Source organism: Vulpes vulpes, chromosome 4, assembly GCF_048418805.1.
Source record: "Vulpes vulpes isolate BD-2025 chromosome 4, VulVul3, whole genome shotgun sequence".
Lineage (NCBI taxonomy): Eukaryota > Metazoa > Chordata > Mammalia > Carnivora > Canidae > Vulpes > Vulpes vulpes.
The window spans coordinates 36,503,709-36,513,024 of record NC_132783.1 but is presented as its reverse complement, the minus strand read 5'-3'; positions in this window follow the sequence as shown (position 1 = coordinate 36,513,024).

The window sequence follows — 9,316 nt, the reverse complement described above, 5'->3', positions numbered from 1 at the left end:
AATCCACAATGATTCCTTTGGATTTAGGACCCATCAAGGTGCTTAATTTACATCTCCACCCAGATCTTTGTTTTTAGTCCAGACTGTAATATCTACTTCCTTTCTTAACTTCTCTACTTAGAGGCCTCATATATACCTCAGACTGAATCAGTCTAAAATGGAAGCTTTGATCCGCACCCCCAAAACGATTGCCTCCAAGAGGGTCCCCCAAACCAGGCAATCAGTGGTTTATCCAAAATATATCAAATGCTCACTGTGTGCCATTGAATGTTTCAGTTGCAGGAGATAGCAGCGAACAAGACTGAATGGACACACCCTCGGTGGCTCATACTAGATGTGCACTGTCGAACACATAGCCACTAGCCACAGGTGATTTTTAGGAACTTAAAATGTTCCTATTTTTAGGAACTTAAAATGTAGTCTGAATTGAGATGTGCTCTCAGCGTAAAATACACACTGTCTTTTGATGATTTAATACAAAAAAAAAATATGCAAAACTTCTTGTAAGTGTTATATTGGTTATTTGTTGAAAAAATATTCTAGGCATATTCTAGATATATTGAATTAAGCAAAATAAATCATTAAAATTAATTTCACCTCTTTTTCCTCTTTTTTAATGTGGCTACTAGCAAATTTAAAATTACATATGTGGTTTACCTTACTTTTCTATTGGACAGGATTATTCTAGATGGACAGAATAAACACATAAATATATTAACAAGATAATGGCTTCAGTTGCTTTAATTGTGGTGCTTTGAAGGAAATAAACTAAGAGAAATGATCCTAAGCCAGAAACCTAGGAGTCCTGGGTAATTCCTCTCTTTTCCTCAAGCCCATCCCCATGTCAAATTATTTCTAAGCTCTATTGACTCCACTTCAAAATACATGTTAAATCTCTCTGTTACCACCCTATCTACTACCACCGTATGGAAGCCTTCTGCATCTCCTCCAGGATCTATACAGAAGTATTTCCTTGCTTCCTCTTCCCACCCTGTGTGCACAATCCTGTCCCCTTCTTAAAACCCAGGAGTGACTCAAGAGTCAGATACTAGAACTTCGTGATGCTCTAAGACGCAGACAAGGATCTAGGATATGGCTTCAGTTTATTTCTAATGAGTTCATTTCTAATGATGAAGGAGTCCAGAATATGCCACTGTGGCATAAAAATTATTTTGAACTGTAGGCATTTGAGAGTCAGGAAGGGGCTTTCCTCCTAACTCCCTTTATCTGTCTGACAGCAGAGCATCCACTCCCCCAGCCCTGCAAGAATTCATCTGTCATAAATCCTGTTTTCTTCCTCACAACCAGGGAAGGTTGATTCTTACTATCTAGATACAAGATCACCTGAACATACATAGTCACAGAACTACCAAACATGACATCTATTCTAAGGGCCCATTTAGCTTTCCTAAATGTCATTTGTTTTCTCATAAGTACTCTTTCTTCTTTTCCCTTTCTTCCATTAAGATGGTATATGAGCCCTTGGGCACCTGGGTGGTGCAGTTGGTTAAGTGACCAACTCTTGATTTTAGCTCAGGTTGTGATCTCAGGGTCATGAGATCAAGCTCTGTGCTCAGCCCAGTGTCTGCTTAAGACTCTCTCTCCCTCTCCCTCTGCCCCTCAACCCTCTCTTTCAAATAAATAAATAAATAAACTTTATTTATTTATTTATTTAGATTTTGTTTATTTATTCATGAGAGACACACACAGAGAGAGCCAAAGACATAGGCAGAGAGAGAAGCAGGCTCCCTGTGGGGAGCCTGATGTGAACTTGATCCTAGGGCCCTGGGATCATGACCTGAGCCAAAGGCAGATGCTCAACCACTGAGCCAGCTACATGCCCTTAAATGAATCTTACTTCAAGAAAAGATGGTATATTAGCTCCAGATTCTAACCACCCTGTGGAGTCACATTTTTCTGTGTGCTTCCCCATAAGCAAATACAAATTTGTCTTGAGTGAATTGATAGAGAGTCTAATTGGATAGACTGCAAACAGGTTCCTTCTTACTCCAACTGGATGCTATGCAACCATACCAGTTCTGAACAGAATTTTCCAAGGACATAATCCATGTGAGGTCTTGATATTTTTCCTCCCAGAAGCTGGCAGAGGTAGGGGGCGAGTAACAAAGTCCCAAGTTCAACTACTTCTGGGCTGGGGAGGTGCTTTGCTCTGAAGGTCGCTTACAGAATGTAGAATTAAACAAGTGTTCCATTCCATTGCTCTCCATTCTAGCTGTCCCTGGAAGTTTCTGCAGTTACATAGTGCCTAGCTTCTCACCTCTCTTGGCAGCTGTATATCTATCAGGGGTCAAAACACTCAGGTTTCAAGGAACATATTTTTAAAAACACCAATATAGATAGTCTGAATGTTGAAAATACTATAGCAAAATATTATAAGAGAGAGGAAGAGGGGGTGCTGGAGGACACAGGGCTTACACAGGCCTTGCTCAGGAGCATGGACTGTATCCCTGAGGAGAGTGGGAGATCGTGAAGAACTACTTGCAGGGGAGGGGGATGATCCCGCTGTCACATTAAAAGTGTCACTCTGGCTGTGCCACTATGTGTCACCTCGTGCTTAATTTAGTTCTAAGTAGCTCAAGTATCACGTGAACTAAGAGTAACTAAGAGTTTACACCTTAGTGGGTCCTCCACTGGTTGGGGTCATAAAAAGCACAGTCTCTGGAAGGTACATTTCTCAGGTATTCTGTAGGGTAGCACAGGACATACTCGTTTAATAAGAAGAATCACTGAGGAACCTTGTTTAGAGTACAGATTCCCAGGCATCCGGCCAACACCCACCGAAATGAGATCTCCAGAATGAGAGCCTGGGAAGCTGGATTTTTAACAAAGTTCGTAGGTTCCTACCATCAAGCAAATTTGAGAAACATGGTCATAGGAGGTGGGCTGGAGCCACAGGGCCATTTTAGGAGATGTCTGTTATTCCTGGGCTAAGATGTCCCTGCCTCTTGGTAGAGTGATACCAGCAGCCTCCTGGTTACTGTGGTAGTCCCCTACCTGGGTCCCCTCTGGTGCCCCATCCTCCAAGCAGCCTCACTGCCTGTGAAAGCTGGGTTTTCCCACTCTCCTACAAATACTTCTACATAATTTCCCGCTCGTTTTAGGAATGTACCCCATGCTCCTGAGCAAGGCCTGCAGGCCCTGTGTCCTCCAGCCCTGCATCTGGCTCTCCCTTTCTTGCTTGATCAAGCCCGGGTGCATTGGCGCTCCTCAGAGCTGCCTTAGCTGGGTCCTCTGTGGGAAGCTGTGCTGGGGCCCAGGTTCTCCCATTTCCCCCTGTTCACTCAGGCCTCAGCTTCTGTGGTGCTTGCTGGGGGTCAGCCACAGCCCCCACCGCCTCTGCCCCACCTCAGGAAGTCACCGCAGCCAGTTTATCTTTGTTTGCTGTTTCCTTAGTATCCACACTTTCCCTCGGGAGCACTTGCCACAACAGTAACTAATTAATAGATTAACTGTATCATTACACATTGAAGGTCTGTTTTTCCTCCCTAAAATTAAAGTTCCATGGGCTGGAGACGGGGTCTGACCTTTTCCCACTGTATCCTTTGTGTCTGGTCCAGGGCCTGGCATATAGTAGCTGCTCAATAAATACCTTTAAAATAGAGATCATACTTGGTAACCAGTGTAACAGCAGTAACAGCTACGAATTATTATCTCCATTTTTAAAGAAGGGAATTGAGGCTCAGGTCACAGGATATACTCCAGGCCACAGAGCTGCTTTGGGGTAGAGCCAGGACAAGATCTAAAGCTCATGCCCTTATTTCTGTCCAGCTGCTTGGAGCGTTACCTGGTGCACCATAGTACCTACCTTCTCGGAATTCCTTCCTCAGGAATCTTGTGTTTATCTTCTTCACGCTGCCAATCTAGCCTGCTGATACAGGGTTAAGATAGCTCCTGGCAGCTTTAGCTGAGCCTGATAGCATCAGCTGTTTTTCCTGGAGAAAGTCTATGTTTGAGGGTCATAGTGAAACTGAAAAGCAATTTTTAGAGTCATGAACGAGGCAGCATTCAGCTGGTGTGTTAGCTTGCTTTTATGTGAAAAAAGTCCAGAGACATCAGTAAGTCCCCTGAGTCACAATTTGGGTGACACTTCAAGAATAGACGTGGGACACAGGAGTACCGAGGCTTCCAGGCAGGCTGCCAGGACTCAGCCTCCCTGGGAACTGGCAGGCTAGGAGCCACGTGGCTGCCAAGTGCTTGGCCAACAAGATTCCTTTCTTTCTGACTTGCCCCTGAGACTGAGGGATACAGAGGAAGGCCAGCCGCAGCCAAGTTATGTAAGATGTATGTTTAACTTTAACAATGGAGATAAAGCAGTGTCTAATTTGATGTTACGTGTTTGGTATCATAAAGTTGTAAAAAGTAAAATACACTGGGATGCCGGTGTGGCTCAGTGGTTTAGCATCTACCTTTTGCTCAAGGCATGATCCTGGGGTTCTGGGATCAAGTCCCACATCCGGCTCTCCTCAGGGAGCCTGCTTTCTCCCTCTTCCTGTGTCTCTGCTTCTTTCTCTCTTTCTCTCATGAATAAAGTCCTTTTTTTTTTTAAATGAAGTATACTGAGGTTTTTACAATATTCAATTTTTGTAGCCTCGAAATGATTCCCCAGCCGATAGTTTTCCTGATGATAAAGATCTGTGGTAAGTTTGGTAGCAGGGGGTGATTGCCAATGTCAAAGCCAGAGTTGTGCCTCCTCTGGGAAAGCACCTTGAAAGGTTTCTAGATCTGAAATTACAGGCCTGGGGAGGAGATCTTAAATAAGAGAGGCCAAGACTGAATTTCTCTGCCTAGAAAGGGGGAAGGAATTCTTGCTCTGGAGACAGGGGCTCAAGGAAAGAGGACAGGAGGGTGAAGGAGAGAGAGATGAGCGTCATGATGAGAGGCTGGGGCTTGGGTGGGAGAGAAGCTCTGAGAAACTTTCTTATTTTTAAACAGAAGAACAGGGCTGTGTAGTACATGCACCTGGGACCACCATGGGAATGATGGGGACAGCGCTGAATTCCAAGAGGAAAAGGGGAAGAGCGATCAGCAGGGGCAGGATGGCCCTCGACTGGAGTCGAGGATGGCCAGGACAAAACAGCACCCCTGACCACTCCCTGGGGCAGGAGAAACCCCCACTGACATATGAGGTGCATCTGTAAAGCTGGCTCCCTAGACCCATCTCTTCTTGTCTCCATCTGTGACGCCTCATTAGAGAGACTGTGGTAGAAGAATAGGGGTTTTGGAAGTAGAGTGGCCTGAATTTGAAGCCGAGCTCTGTTTCAACTGCTTCACCTGTTTGAGCTACCATTTTGTTAGCCACAAAAAGGATCTCACAGGATACAGGATTACGGAGATGTTCAAATTGTCACACCTTTCTTTTTACAAAGTAGGCTACGTGCCCAGCTTGGAGCCCAACATGGAGCTTCAATTTATGGCCCTGAGATCAAGACCTGAGCTGAGATCAAGAGTCAGACCCTTAACCGACCGAGCCACCTAGGTGCCTTGGGGGATGCTCAAATGACATGGCATGTCACACGTGGGTTAGAGCTCAGGGCCTAGAGTCAGACTGCTGGATTCCATCATTTGTTTTCTGTGTGAGTTCTGGGCAAGTTATTCAACCTCCTCTTATGGAAAATAGGGCAAATAGTAGGTCATTAGGGGAATCAAAGGAGATCATACAGGAAAGCGTCTCGAATAGTGCCTGACATTACAGCAAGTGTTTAGTAAGTGCTAGTCATTACTCTTGTTGTTATTATTATTACATATGTAAAATATCTGGTCTTGGTAGAACATTAATTATTGACTTTTGCTCTTAGTTTTAGAGAAATAAAGATCTGGGAATTCCTATGCTACCAACACCTCCTTTCCCCAGAGGGGTTAACTAAAAGAGAACCAAATGATTGCAAACGTCAGTGATGAAGGTTCATAAAAGCCTCAAACCTCTCTCCCCTTACTTTATCCTGTGTAAAGATTTTTGGCTATCAGGATTTAAAATGCTGTTGACACATAAATATATTTTATTTGCAAAAAAAATAATGTCAGTTCTAAGAAATATACTTTCTGTTCTTCCTTGAACTTCAACAATCGCCCTGTAAATTTTTAAAAAGATTTTATTTATTTATCTCAGAGAGGGACAGAGAAGGAGAGAGAGAAGGCATAAGCGGGGGGCGGGGGGGGGGGTAAGTGGGGAGGGAGAGGGAGAAGCAGACTCCCCACTGAGCAGAGAGCCCAATGTGGGGCTTGAACCCAGGACCCTGAAATTATGACCTGAGCCAAAGGCAGACACTTAACCGACTAAGCCCCCCCAGGACTGCCACTCTCCTTATAAATTGACTGGCAGGTGTTCAGGCTCTCCCTGGGAGAGGATGCTCTGACTTAGTGCTCCTCAGTTTTCTCACATGTACATTCATTTTCTTTGTATCGCTTTAGGCTGATTATTAACTACTTTTCATTATTTGCAGCATACATCCACATGCCAGAATTTTGAATGCCATACTAAATAAAGGGGTTTGAAAAGAAGGTTCTGTAAAGTCACTGTTTCTGTAGATTGTTCCTTTCTGTTCTTTGTTACTTTTGGGCTCTCTCCACTCAAAGGATGCCCTTTAATATTTCTTGCAGGGCTGGTTTAGTGATCACAAATTCCCTGAGTTTTTGTTTGTCCCGGAAACTCTTAATCTCTCTTTCTATTCCAAATGACAGCCTTGCTGGATAAAGTATTCTTGGCTGTATATTTTTTTTCATTTAGCACATTGAATATGACATGGCAGTCCTTTCTGCCCTGCCAGGTTTCTGGGGACAGGTCTGCTGCCAGCCTTATGTGTCTACCTTTGTAGATTATAGACCCCTCATCCCAAGTGACTTTCAGAATTTTCTCTTTATCTTGTTATGAATGCATAGAGAAGATGTGGTACAGATACACAATGGAATATTACTCAGCCATCAAAAAAGAATGAAATCTTGCCATTTGCAACAATGTGGATGGAACAAGAGGGTATTATGCTAAGCAAAATAAGTCAATCAGAGAAAGACAAATACCACATGATCTCACTCATATGCGGAATTTAAGAGACAAAACAGATGAACATAGGGAAAGGGAAGGAATAAAATAAGATGAAAACAGAAAAAAAAAAAGAAAACAGAGAGGGAGGCACTATAAGAGACTCTTAACTATAGGGAACAAACTGAGGGTTGCTGGAAGGGCAGTGGGTGGGCGGTTGGGGTAACTTAGTGATGGGTATTAAGGAGGGCACGATGTAATGAGCTCTGGGTTATACGCAACTGATGAATCACTAAATTCTACTCCTGAAACTAATAATAATAAAATAAAATAGGGGCACCTGGATGGCTCAGTGGTTAAGCATCTGACTCCTGATTTTGGATCAGGTCATGATCTCAGGCTTCTGGGATGGAGCCCCAGATAAGGATCCATGGTCAGCAGGGAGTCTGCTTCTCTGCCTCTTTGCCCCTCCCCCTGCTCACACACACACACTCTCTCTCTCAAATGAATAAATTAATCTTAAAAAAAAACAAAGAAAAACAAGCTAACAACAACAACAACAACAAAAACAAGTCCTGGAAAAGTAAGCTTTCCAGCCCCTTTGTGGAGCAGAACTGTTCAGTGCTTATGTTGAGGCACCCTCTCAAGATGGAGCACGACTTGATGGAAGAGTTAAGGCTTTGATGGCAGGGAATCTGGGTTCAAGCACTGGCTCTGAGATGATGCATGTGACCATGGTCAAATCATTGAATTTTTCTTTTTGGTTTCCTCAGGTGAAATAGAGCAGCTGATTCTGGGAGGAGGGTGGGTAAAATTATCTATATCTTCCTGACATATGGTAAATGCTCTGTAAGTGCTGGTTTTTACTGCTTATTTGCTAGGATACGTTAGTGAATAATTTCAGGCTCCAAACCAGACTCTTTCCCACCCCTAGTTCAGGAAAAAATTAAATCCAGTAGTGCTGAATTTCTGGGAAGGTTTGAGTGCAGGTGGTTGGTTGCATTCCCCAGCCATGAAAAGACGCCACCCTGCTCACGGTTGTGATCTTGAATTAGATGGTTCTGAATCCCCTGATAATATTGTTGGAACTCCTGACTCTTTGGCAGACAGCTGCAGCTTGGTGAAAGATCTTGTCAGACATCTGAGATCCCTCTGCCTGGGGCTGGATTCCAGTCCCCACGCACCACTTTCTACAAGGGACTTACAGCCAGGTGTTCACTTTCCTGAACTTGTTTTTATTGATTCTGCAAAATTCAGCTGACATAATCGCTGTGAAATGATTTTTAAATTGGGAAATATTAGAAAGATATTTTATAATAAGTTGATATAAATGTTTATAGAAATAAAAACTCAGGCTTGCCTAGAACTTGTTTTTGTTCCCTTTGGAATGATATAGGCGATCTTAGGCACTTCATCTTCTCCTTTTACAGTGTTGTGACACGTGGGCAAGGTCCTAGATACAAGAAAGGCTGTAAAATGCTTATTAGTCAAATTTTGCTAATTTTTGGTTAGCCACAGTCAATGATCTGAAGGAGAAAGACAGAAATTTTGAGGGGGTTATGATGTGAAGTTAAACTATCCATGTGTTTTAATTTGGATGACTTTGGAGAGTGTTGAAAGGGCTGCATATAAGGCAACATATTATAGATCCTTGATTTCAAGCTCAGAAATGAATGAAAATACACTTTTCTTTATTTCCAAATGTCTGTTTTTCCCCTGAGTTCCCAATCCACTTTCTCTTTTGTACCTTAGTAAATACAGCTAATAATTAGTTGAGGTTGAGGGAGAAAGTACATGCTGTTTGCCTTAGTGTAACTATACTCTTTTCCTGGCATGTTCATAAGTTTGAGCAGAACTACTTGCTGGGAAACCTTCCAATTTCTTCTGACCTTGGGGGTCATCAGGGCCCAGAGTCACTCGTGGTTATGGGGACCAGCCCTAGGACTCCAGTCCAGTCCCATACAGGCCCCTGCTCTCCCGGTATGGTGTTTGACAGTAATATATTGCCATCCCTTTCTTCTTCCAGTCTTTTTCTTCCCTCCCTCCCTTCCCTTTCTACCTTCTTTTCTTCTTCTTCTTCTTCTTCTTCTTCTTTCTTCTTCTTCCTTTCTCTTTCTTTCTTTCTTTCTTTCTTTCTTTCTTTCTTTCCTTTTTTTCTCTTTTTTCCTTTATTAAATGTTACCATATAATTGCAGGCTCCTTTGTTCCAAACCCACTCCTCCCCAATCCTTTCTCTCACTTCCAGAAGTAATGCCAATCCGGAACTCCAGGGCTATCTTTATAGCCCAGCTTTTGTACTTTGCTTTATTCCTCATCCAT